General features: G+C 38.3%; 1 protein-coding gene across 1 annotated transcript in view; it reads left to right on the top strand.

Annotated features, from left to right (window-relative positions):
• The window catches only part of Epyc (epiphycan), a 32,992-nt gene that overhangs the window by 3,516 nt on the left and 17,146 nt on the right, over positions 1-12,330 (top strand). The gene's annotated exons all lie outside the window — the stretch shown is intronic.

Raw genomic sequence — 12,330 nt, 5'->3', positions numbered from 1 at the left:
AGATAATATATTTAACTTGCATGAAATATTAGATGACACAATATTCAATACCATTCATGCTGCCTTATGAAATGAGTATCAGATTTCATAACAATAATTTTCACACTTCTTTCCTTCTCTCTCAGCCTGACTCTTTCCTCAAATTTTATCTCCTTTTCTTCTGTTTTTAATAAAGTCTTGATCTCTTAGAGGTTATCTGCCAAGATAAATACTTTACTTCAGACTTCTTGTACTTATTACACATTGAAAAGAAAGAATAAGAATTAAATTAAACATTTAACGTTTATCTCCAAAGAATTCTGTTTAAGCATGGATGAGGAGTGGCCTTCTTCCTCAAGAAGAACCCAACGAATAGTTTAAGAAATACTGGATTAATTCTGAAACTTCCTCAGGCAAGATTGTGAAGGAAATAAGACCATCTACATAAAATGTAAAACCCACTCCTCTCTGTCAGAATCCTGCACATTGACCAAACTGTCCCAGATATTCTGGTAAATTAATGGGATTCCTCCTGCCATCCAGTAATTTGATGATTTGGTACACAATCTTTCCTCTGGGTTTGAATGTTCTAAACCAGTGTTTCTCAATCTGTAGGTCATGACCCCTTTGTGAGACACATATCATGTCCTGCATATCAGATATTTATAATTCATAACAATAGCAAAATTACAGTTATGAAGTATCAGCAAAATAATTTCACAGTTGAGGTCACTACAAGGTACTGATTAAAGATTCCAGCATCAGGAAGATTGAGAACTCCAATTGTAAAGGAACATACTCCTATGTTTCTACCATATGGTATGTGCCTCTGCTCTTGCCTCATGCTAATATCCCTTATTCGTAACAAAGATTTGTTTTAAGGCACAGTTCATACTCACTTTATTCCTTAACCAAAATTTTTGAAGAGCTAGTTCTATTTCCAATGAAAATGAAGACAAAGCTTTTAAATAACTTGCCTAAGAGTTCATGATGAGGCTACATATAATAATACTATCTCACAACAGAGAATGATTTCCAACAGAGGACTAAGGGAATACATACTCTGTCTTTTGCTTTGTACACTTTTCTGATTTATCCTTTTAACTAGATATGTTTTCTTTTAATTTTAAACATAATCCTTTATTTATTCGTTGGAAATCTCACATCATGCACCCCAATCCCACTCTTCTCCTAGTCCCTTCATATCTGCCCCTCCCCCTCCAATACTCCCCCTCAAATTAATTAAATAAACAAACAAGAAACTCACCTCATTCCTCCATCTTTTCAACACCTGTTTATTCATCTTAGTGACACTAGGAGTTGCAGTGTTTCACACATTATACCCCTATAGTCCAATCAGTCCCACCTGCCAAATGTTCATTGCAATGAGTCATTGGTCTGGTTCAAGGTCTCTGGTTTCTAGTACATCATCATCACTGGGCCCTCATCAAAACTCCTCCTAGAACTGAATTCAAAATGCTCCAACACCTTACAAGGGCAAGAAAAGAATCCACCTATGTTGGTGTTAATATAAACTAGAAGTAAGCTTTTAGATAGCTCTGCCTGCAACCTGAGTTTTCTACAAAAGATGACTTAAGGCTATAAAGAATGATTGTACTTGGGCACTCTGCAATACATCTCTTATTTCTTTACTACAGCCGACACATATATATGTATGCAATATATATATATATTACATACTTATATGCTATGTTATATATTATGCACATACCATATATATATATATATATATATATATTTGGTGGCTAGGAGAAATCGTTTTTGTGCCTACTTGAACTATTCATCAGAAACTTCAATTTTCAGGGACTTGTACTCTTTGGTGTATGGTTTAACTGTTTCTGAAGCATGTTGTTATTTGCTTTTATTTTCATCTTCATGATTCAGTTCTTATGTTATGGATAGTCAATTCTCCTACGTTAAAGGGGACTACAAACTGCCCTACAATTACTGGATCTCCTGTGAGTATTATATCAACATAGAAAAACGGTGCACTTCCATTCTTCTATTGAGGTATCCAAGGCTCCACCTAATTAGACTTCTCCCCACATAAATTTCAACTTAGTCCTGTGTATTTAACTTTTTCTTAATTTGACCTGCATTGACCCCATGTCATCACCACACAGAAGCATTGTACTAGAGACCTCAATGGGGTTTGCGCTATGGTTGCTGTGAGGTGGTGTGGAGAGTTTAAAATAGTGACACACAATATTCTTTATGAAGATGTGTAGAAGGACTGTCTCTTCTATGCCCAGTCATAGTAGTGCAAATGTTTAGGGTCTTTACTTCTGTTTAAACCACATGCTATACAAATGAATGTTCCTGTTGGCCTATGTTGTCTGCTCACAATTCTGGAACTCATTTTGCCTCCTTCTTTAGTTTCCTGTAACTTTTTCCACCTTTATTTTCCAGTCACCCTAAGACTATGTAGATTTTTTAATTGCTATATGTCACCTTAAAATCGCTTTTTAATGTCTGAAATGAGTGAAATAGATTATATATCCATAAGTAAATAGTAACAAAAAAAGAAATGTTGGTAAAACTTCTCTCCTAGAGTAATTTTCTTGCTTTACCCCTCCAAGGCTGAGGATTATCTTTCTCGTCATGAGTTTTTAGTTGTTCATCTCATTTTCTTTAATGAGCAGCTTAAGTTTGTTTTGTGTATGCATTTAAAATTAGCAATAAATCCATTATGAATAAAATAAATAACACATTTTATGAAAAGACAGTCATTATTTTCAAGAAAAGAAATGTCTATTGGTAACAATTACACTGTTTTGTGTTTTTGCAAATCCCATCAGTGCATGGCCCAATAGAACTCATCTTCCCTGTATATGATCTAGTCGTCAGCGTAAGTTGCTTTGGTTGGATTCTAAAGAAATCCCACCTTATGGAGATATGTGTTACAAACTGCGAAGCACTTTGGTAACTATTTAAGAGAGTTGCAGATAGTCTCCATTGCTAGTCCAGACCCTGGCAGTTTGTCTCACCTCAGAGATTAATTGTACTGTAGAGTCTGAATGATCATGCTGACTAATGAATACTCTTATGCTATTGCTTTCAGATACCTTGCTGTTTCTTCATGAGTGACTTACTTGTGTGTGGTTTAGCACTGCCATGCATTGGCTATTTGAAAAATGTTGGCTTACTGAGTTAGGCAGATCTTTCAAATGTTCATTTATCTCATTATATCCAATCCCAGCACAGTTGATATTCTAACTATACATCTCAGAAATGTGAACAATCAATAAAAAAGTAGAGCATGATTCTGGATGATTTGTTCTTACAAAAACAGATTAAAAATTGAAATAAAGTTTGAGAATGGCATTTAAAGATGGTGAACCAATAATATTATTTGAGGGAGTGAAATTACTTCAGTGACTTTGTAGGGAGTGGATAAAGCTGTGAAAAATGGCTTTTTCTCCTGTCATTATTATAGTATATCATTAAGTGATTTAATCACAGATGTTTGTGCTTGTATAGCTTTTAGAAGAGTTGAATTGATTCTGGGATGTTTGTTGAAAAAAATTCCATTTTAGATAGCAAAAGTACATTAGGTTGTCAAAAATAAAAATTGATCAGAAATATTTCCTTATTTGTAATATACTTTAACTATAATTGCATCATTAACTCTTTCTTGTCCTTTCCCCAGTCACTCCTGAGTCTCTATCCCCCACCATCACCTCAAATTGTACCTCTTTTTTTATTATTATTGCTACAAATAGATACACAAATGTGCAAATGCAACCTGCTGAGTCCATTTTCATTGTTTGTGTACATATAATTTCTGTGCATATGATCTCAGGGCTGACCACTATGTATTTGGATAATGAATTAGGTGACTCAACCCTGGGGAAAATGAATGGCTCCCTCTCAGCATTATACACTTTGTATAGGGAATTAGTTTGTATTAAAAATATTCTTTTTTCTAAAAAAAGCTTAAATTAGTAATTTTGTTAGCACCTAGCCTGTTATGTACCATGAGGGAGGAAAGAGACGACACTTAGAGGTTCCAAAGATTTTTAATAATTTACCCTGTAAGCAGATCACTGATCTAGGAGAGCTGCAAGACAAGAACTTGAGAGCCTTGTTTCTCCTGATAGCCCTGAACAGTGGCGAAGTGGGGTTTATAAGCATGAAAATTACAAACATTTTTTTGCAAAGTTACAGTTACAATTTTTACCAATCAGGTTTTAGAGAGTAAGGGCTTCCTCGAATGTTCCATCATTGTCAACTGATGTACAATGGAAGCCATTCAGTCCAACCAATCAGATTCACTTGTTCCTTGTGTGCTTAGGATCAGCCATAATGTTTCTAGAGAACTAAAGATGCATTCCATGGTCCAGGGAGGAGGGTGATCAGCCATTGGAAAGTCCTTAGCTCCCCTAGGGCTGGGGAACCTGAATTTCATTTCACTCTACAGGTAAAATGGAATCTGAAGTCAAAATGGCAGTATTTGGGTTAAGGTGCCTCTGCTTGTTCCCTTCAGTGCCATTGTATTTATTTCTTTGGATAACAAAATATAAGCTATGATTTAATCTTTATATTTTAATATTACTGCCTCAGTTGAACCAATTATATAGGGCATGTTAAAGTTTCAAACATGAGGATAGCATTTGAAATGCATTTCTATTAAAAGAAAGATCCTAACTCATCAACCTTAGTTAAACATTCTTTTCTAGGTTTGATGAAAAATAAAAGTGGACCTCCCTTTTCAGTGAAAAGCCTCTAGTTGAAGGATGAGGGGAGAGTTTTACTGATGACATTTTAATAGATTAATCTGACTAATATTCTGTAATTTTCTTTTATACAGAGTTCAAATAATGTGATTCTCCATTTCAGCTGTTTAAAAACTGTAAAACTGGAACACCAAGAAATACACAATCATGACGTCTCAATGGGAAGATATATTTATTGATAGCCTTCGTCAATCACTCACTTTTGTTTGTCTTACACTTCTACGGGGCCATACTAACAAATTGATTCAGGCTACTCATGAAACTAAGATATCACTGTAGACATTTAATAATAGCAACTGAGAACTTGAAATTTTGCTCAAGGTTATTTGTCTGATAAATTTCAGAGTGAAATTTAAGCAAGATTCTATTAATGTCAAAGAAATAAGCCTTTGGCACTTACAGCCTCTGTTATTTTTCTGCTTGCTCTCTAATCTTGAATTCTTTTAACAGTGTCCAAATAGAGTTTTATTTTCTATGAAATTAAGTCATTAGAAAAATAGCAGTCTTCAAATGATTGTAACTGGCAAGACATTGCAATATGAGTCTCAGCTGTCAACATTGTTAAAAGCTCAACAGAGGAAAAATAGATCCTGCTGACCTGAAAGCAGCACATGGAAATGTGAGGAGGGTACCCGCTGCCAAAAACACTTCTCCATGATGCAGTTTCAAGGTACAGACAGGAAAACGTTGTTTTTGCTGTCAGGTGTTCAGAATCACTACTTTTTAAATAATTAATACAGATTACCTCAATACATCTGAGCACCAGGCTCAGGTTTAAAGCAGAAGTCTGCAGAGCCAAACATGTCTGTGTGCCAGTCTGTCAAATTCATTAGAATGCATCATTAACAATGCAGTCTGAATAGCTCAGAGCCTTTTTAACAACACCCTGGAATCTAGTTGTTAACATCATGGTTATTGAGTAATGCCAAAATTTATTTGCTCAGCTATGAGATATATTGGGAGAGACAAGTAAATTCAAAGATCCATTTTAATCAATATAATCTTTATTTTGTGTTTGAATAAATATCTAAATGGCATATATTTCTAAACACTTTTTATAAGAATGAACAGAAGGAGAATTTATAAGGTAAAAATGATCTGCTGAACACCAAGGATTACTAGTTAGGCATTGGGTGACACAACAGTATTACAAAGTTAAAAAAATATATACAGTTAAGTGGTTTTGCTTCTGAATCTGGTATTCCCTGGGGTTGTAGACTGAGCATGTATACTTTTGAGGTGGCAGGAGATGTTATGCATTAAAAACCCATTTCTGTATCAGAATGCAGCTTGTCACCATGTACAATTAATGAATTGCCTTGAAATGAGCTACACAGCTACATGCTTGTCATACAATTGCATGACCTTAGGCAAGTCTTTAAAATCCTTCTCAATCGCAGATTCCTGATATATTTTGAAGACTGGGTAAGATAAGCACAGTAACTGTTTAATGTAGAGCCTCGGGCACAGAGAAAATCTAATAATGGCAGATAGTTTTATAATGGGCTCATTCAAATAAAATCTAGTGCAGCTTATATTCTGGTGATGTATATTCATTCATGGAAAGGAATGAGTGCTAGCTTCCAGTGTGCTTGGATTGATATTTGCAGGAGGACTAATCAGACCACTTCTCTCTGTTCCTTAATACTTCCATTCTAGTAGACTTATAAATACACAATTTAAATATACCAAAGGAAAGGAAACTATATATATGTATACATATATATGTGTATATACATATATGTATATATATTGATATATAGGTAGGTATATATATATAGATAATGATATGCATACATATATATCAATGTAAATTTATAGTACTCTACTCACAAAATGCACATGGTAATAAATTGTCCATGAATTTATCACCATGAAGAATCTGTTAGCTAATGTAATGTGAAAATACTTTACCTGTGTAAATATTATTCCACTATCTTTTCTGATCAGTGTCTAAGGTCACTTACATTAAATAAATGTCATGAAAGATAGCACAGCAGTGAAGAGTATATGCTTTTATTGTAGTAGAGCTGAAAGTTCAGTTCCTAGCACCCACTTCAGGAAGCTTACAACCACCTGAAGCTTCAGCTCCAGAGGAATATGATGCCTCTGGTTTCCTTGGGCATCAGCATTCATATGAAAATATCCACAAAAAAAACACACACAGAAACATAGAAATGAAGGATCTCTTTGCACCAAAGAATCAGAAACTGCAGTCAAGTTTCTAGCAACCTTCATTCAAGGTCATTTTGATTTCTTTGGAGAAGTTCATATCCCAATGAAAGCAATTTCCCTCCTCTCCCTGCTTAGGAACACAAGTGTGGCAACCTCACGCACCTGCAGTTGTTAGAAGTTCGTTTTGTTTTCTTGCACATTCATTGAATTGACATTCCCATTTTTCCATGCAAACTCTGCATTTGTGATACTTCATGTTGCATCAAGTGTGTGTTCTGTCAGATGAAAGACTCTTGGGTGAAATCAAGGAGTTTGCTAATAGGGCTCTCAAGGATAGACACTACCTGAATAGTTTCTTTTCCTCTTGCATCCTTCCATGACACTTCAGCAGTGTCTTCTGGAGAATTTGTCTATGACTCAAACTTCTTTCAGTTTTAGTTGAGGAATCTACCTCAGCATATTCTTCAGTGGAAGTTGCTATAGATATTTATACAACTTTTTTGTTGTATAGCGAAAAACAACCTCTCTCCCTCAGATTTTCAGCTGTCCAGGATAGAAATAGCATTCCTGTGTGATACATCTCTGTTCTAAGTGAGAAAACACTTCACTAGCTCAGGGATCCTAGATCAGGGATTCTCTGACTTGGTCAAATATTTGAATCATGTGGTGTGTGTGTGTGTGTGTGTGTGTGTGTGTGTGTGTGTGTGTAAACATGGGTGCATACACATGGAGTTCAGAGGAAACTAGGGTACCAACCCTCACCTTCTACTTTGGTAAAGACAGGATCTCCTCTTTGTGTTTTTGCTGCAGATACGGGCTTAGTTGTCTTCTGAGCATCTCCCAGTATAAACTTCCAAATTACAGATGCTCCCAATGTCCAGTTCTCATGTGGGTTCTTGGAATTCAAACTCATGTCATACATATGTATACTAAGTGCTTTGCTAATTGACCCTCTGGTCAGAACTAATTTACTTCTATAGTTTTAAAATCTCCCAATGTTGAAGCCACACTCCCAACACTGAAATCAGTGTGTTAGCTAATGAGATTCACGCTCCCTTTTGAGGTATTTTACTGTTTTTATTCAGGGCCCTTTAAATGTTGCATTCTTAGGTTTTTTGCTTTGTTTTGTTTTTTAAATTTGTTTCTCTTTTATTTAGAAACAATCATTTTACATATCAATATCCCTGTTCCCTCCCCCCTCACATTCTCCTATACCCCCTACCAACCCCCCCAAACATACCCCCACCCACTCCCCAAGGACAGTGAGGCCTTCCATGGGGGATCATCAAAGACTGTCACCTCATTTGAGGAGAGAACCTGGGCTGAACTAGTATCCCTCCATAAGGAATGGGCTCCCAAAGTCCATTTGTGCTCAATGGATAAATACTGATTCCACTGTTAGAGGTCCCATAGCCTGCCCAGGCCTCCAAACTGACACCCACATTCAGAGGGTTTGGTTCAGTCCAATACTGGTTCCCCAGCTTTACGACTGATGCCATGTGGTCTCACTAGGTCAGGCCAACGGTTTCTGTCGGTTTCTGCAGCATGGTCTTGACTGCTTTGCATATGCCTCTTCCCTCTTTACAACTGGATTCCCAGAATATGGCTCTGTGCTTAGCTGTGGGTACCTGCTTCTGCTTCCCTCAGCTACTGGATGAAGGCTGTTCAGGAACCTGGTTTAGTCCTATGTGGGTTCTCCAGTTGTCAGACTGGGTGCTGTTAAAATGTCTAGGTTTACCCAGTAACAAGACACAAACCGTGAATCAACAATCCCATGTGAAGTTTTATTGGTGGACAGGGAAGAAAAGGGGGGTGAGAGGTGCAGAGCTGAGAGAGAGCTGTGTGTTTGTGTGTGTGTTTGAGAGAGAGAGAGAGAGAGAGGAGAGAGAGAGAGAGAGAGAGAGAGAGAGAGAGAGAGAGAGACTGACAAGAGTAAGAGAGGAGAGGAGACAGAGAGGAAGACAAGAGTAAAAGAGCATAAGAGGGCAGGGGTCAGTCATTAAAAGGGATCCTTTATACCTGCGTGGTTCTCACAGAACTCTGGGCTGGCCAGCGTGCTGCCTGAGTGCATCCTGCCAGGTAACAGGGCAGGCCAACGTACTGCCTGAACCTTTCATTCCCACCTTTATGTATGAATAAAAAGAGGTGGAAGTGTTAGATGTGGCAAGTTCAGGAATAAGGACATTGGGTTCTTAAGACTGCTTCCTGCTGACCTGGGGCATCGACCATCTTTGGGGGAACTTGAGAAAGCTGGGGTGTTGCCACATCTGGAGTAGCTGGTTGTTCCATTGTAGTCCTGGCTGTCTGGAACTCTGGCATGAGCCAGGTCTAAAGGAAAGAAAATGGTGAGACCAACTCTTCAGAACTCGTCATCCTGAGAGTCTAGCCAGGGCAGAAAAACTACCCGAATCAAGGGCCCAGAGTCCGAGTGGTAAAAAGCTGCCGAAGGCTCAGAAAGGAGCTGAAAAAATTACCAAGAAGCTGTTCTCGAGAAAAACAAACCGAAAATGATTATCGGACAATGGGGTCAACTGTGAGCTTGAAGGTCCTGGTTGGATGAGTCCCCCCAGTTCCCAAGAACACTGTAAGGGTGCTGGACTCTCATCAGTCAGTCCTTACGGTTCAGGGAAATGAACCTAGAGGGGGTCCTTACCAAATAGTAGCCACTGTTGGATGCCAAATTCAGCGATCCAGTCGATGGAAAGTGGGCCATTGGTCCAAAGTTGCAGGTTACCTGCGTAGTTACCTGGCAGGTGGCCAGAGCTGCAGGGAGAGCCTGTCCGGGTCAGGGAACCAATGTTGTTAAAATGTCTAAGTTTATCCAGTAAGGAGACACAAACTGTGACTCAACAATCCCATGTGGAGTTTTATTGGTGCACAGGGAAGGAAGGGGGTGGTGAGAGGTAACCAACTTGTGCAGAGCTGAGAGAGAGAGAGAGATAAGATATGAGAGAGAGAGAGAGAGAGAGAGAGAGACAGAGACAGAGACGAGAGTAAGAGATGAGATGAGATGGAGAGGAAGACAAGAGTAAAAGAGATCGTAAGAGGGCAAAGATCAGTCCTTTAAAGGGGTCCTTTGCACCTGCATGGCTCTCACAGAACTCTGGACTGGCCAGAGTGCTGCCTGAGTGCATCCTGCCAGGTAAGAGGGCAGGCCAGGGTAATGCCTGAACCTTCCACTGGCGTCCATAAGTTCCAACTTTCTCAGGTCAGCTGTTTCTGCAGATTTTCCCAGCATTGTCTTGACCCTTTTGTTGGTCACCCCTTCCTCTCTGAAACTGGATTCCAGGAGTTAGTCTAAGTGCTTGACTGTGGATCTCTGCCTCTGCTTCCATCAGTTACTGGATGAAGGCTCTAGTATGGAATTTAAGGTAGTTATCATTTTCATTTTATGGGAAGGGCATTTAAGGTAGCCTCTCAACGATTGCTTAGAATACTAGTTGGGGTCATCCTTGTGTAACTCTGTACAATTCTCTAGTCCAGGTTTCTCTTTAAACCTATAATGGCTCCCTCTATTGATGTGTCTCTTTTCTTGCTCTCCTCTATTCATCTCCCAACCTGTTCTTCCTTATCCCTCATATTCTCTTCACCACTCCTCTTCTCCCCTCCTATTTCTTCTTCCTCCACCCCCCTCTCCCCACTCTCCCAATTTGTTCAGGAGCTCTTGTCCCTTGTCCCTTCCCCATGGGACCATGTATGTCTTTCTTATGGTTCCCTCGTTTCCTAGCTTCTCTGGACATGTGGATTTTAGTCTGGTAATGCTTTGCTCTATGTCTAATATCTGTATACCAATGAATGCATAGCATGTTTGTCTTTCTGTGACTGGGTTACTTCACTTAGGATGGTTTCTTCTAGTTCCATCAATTTGCCTGTGAATTTCAAGATTTCACTGGGGTTTTTTTTTGTTCTTTTTTCCACTGAGTAGTACTCCATTGTGTAAATATACCACATTTTCTCTATCCATTCTTTGGTTGAGGGTCATCTAGGTTCCTTCCAGGTTCTGGCTATTACAAATAATGCTGCTATGAACATAGTTGAACAGATGTCCTTGTTGTATGAATGTGTATTCTTTGTGTATATGCCTAAGAGTGGAATTGCTGGATCTTGTGGTGGGCTGATTCCCATTTTCCAGAGAAACCTCCATACTGGTTTCCAAAGTGGCTGCACGAGTTTGCACTCCCACCAGCAATGGAGGAACTTTCCCCTTTCTCCACATCATCTTGCATAAACTGTCATTAGAGGCTTTGATTTTAGACATTCTCACAGGAGTGAGATGGTATATCAGTTGTTTTGATTTGCATTTTCCTGATGGCTAAGGATGTTGAGCACTTTCTTAACTGTCTTTCAACCATTTTAGACTCCTCCATTGAGAATTTTCTATTTAGTTCTGTACTTCACTTTTTAATTGGATCCTTTGGTGTTTTGGAGACTTGCTTCTTAAGTTCTTTGTAAATTTTAGAAATCAGCCCTCAGTCAGATGTGAGGTTGGTGAATATTTTTTCGCATTCTGTGGGCTGATGTTTTTTTCTTGTTGTCTGTGTCTTTTGCTTTACAGAAGCTTCTCAGTTTCAGGAGGTCCCATTTATTAATTGTCAAACTCAGTGTCTGTTATACTGGCATTATGTTCAGAAAGTGATCTCCTGTGCCAATTCATTCAAGGGTATCTCCCAGTTTCTCTTCTAAGAGGTTCAGAGTGGCTGAATTTGCGTTGAGATCTTTGATCCATTTGGACTTAAGTTTTGTGCATGGCGATAGATATGGATCTATTTGCAATCATCTACGTGTCATCATCTAGTCATGCCAGCACTATTTGTTGAAAATGCTTTTTTTCCATTGTTTTAGTTTCTTTGTCAAAAATCAGGTGTTCATAGGTGTGTGAGTTAATATCAGGATCTTCAATTCAATTCCAATGGTCTACCTGTCTGATTTTATGCCGATACCAAGCTGTTTTCATTACTGTAGCTCTATAGCAGAGCTTGAAGTCAGAACTTGTGATACCTCCAGAAGTTCCTTTATTTTACAGGGTTCTTTATGCATTCATCTGTTGATGGGCATGTAAGTTAGTATTAGCTCTCATGAGTAGTGTGGCAAGAAGTATGTATGTGAGAATCTTTGGGGTATGTGTCCAGGGGTGGTATAATTAGTTTTTATTTATTTTAGTGGGTTTTTATTCATTTTTGTTCATTTTTTTGTGTGATGACTCTTAACTGAGCTTTCAGTGTTATTCATGGCTGATACATTTCCTTTCCTTGTTCTGTTTATAATAAGGTTGATTACTAAGGCAACCATAACTTCATTCAGTGAGTTTGCTAGTGTCTTCTCCCTTCTTTTTGAAAAGTATTTGTATTATCTCTTCAAAATCATTTGGCATTATTCAACTGTGAAGTCGTGTATTCTAGGATATTTTCATGTACATAAA

This window comes from Mesocricetus auratus, unplaced genomic scaffold (genome assembly GCF_017639785.1).
Source record: "Mesocricetus auratus isolate SY011 unplaced genomic scaffold, BCM_Maur_2.0 Super-Scaffold_100011, whole genome shotgun sequence".
NCBI classification, from domain to species: domain Eukaryota; kingdom Metazoa; phylum Chordata; class Mammalia; order Rodentia; family Cricetidae; genus Mesocricetus; species Mesocricetus auratus.
Note: the sequence above shows the minus strand (reverse complement) of the source record. Positions and strands in the feature narration are given on the sequence as shown.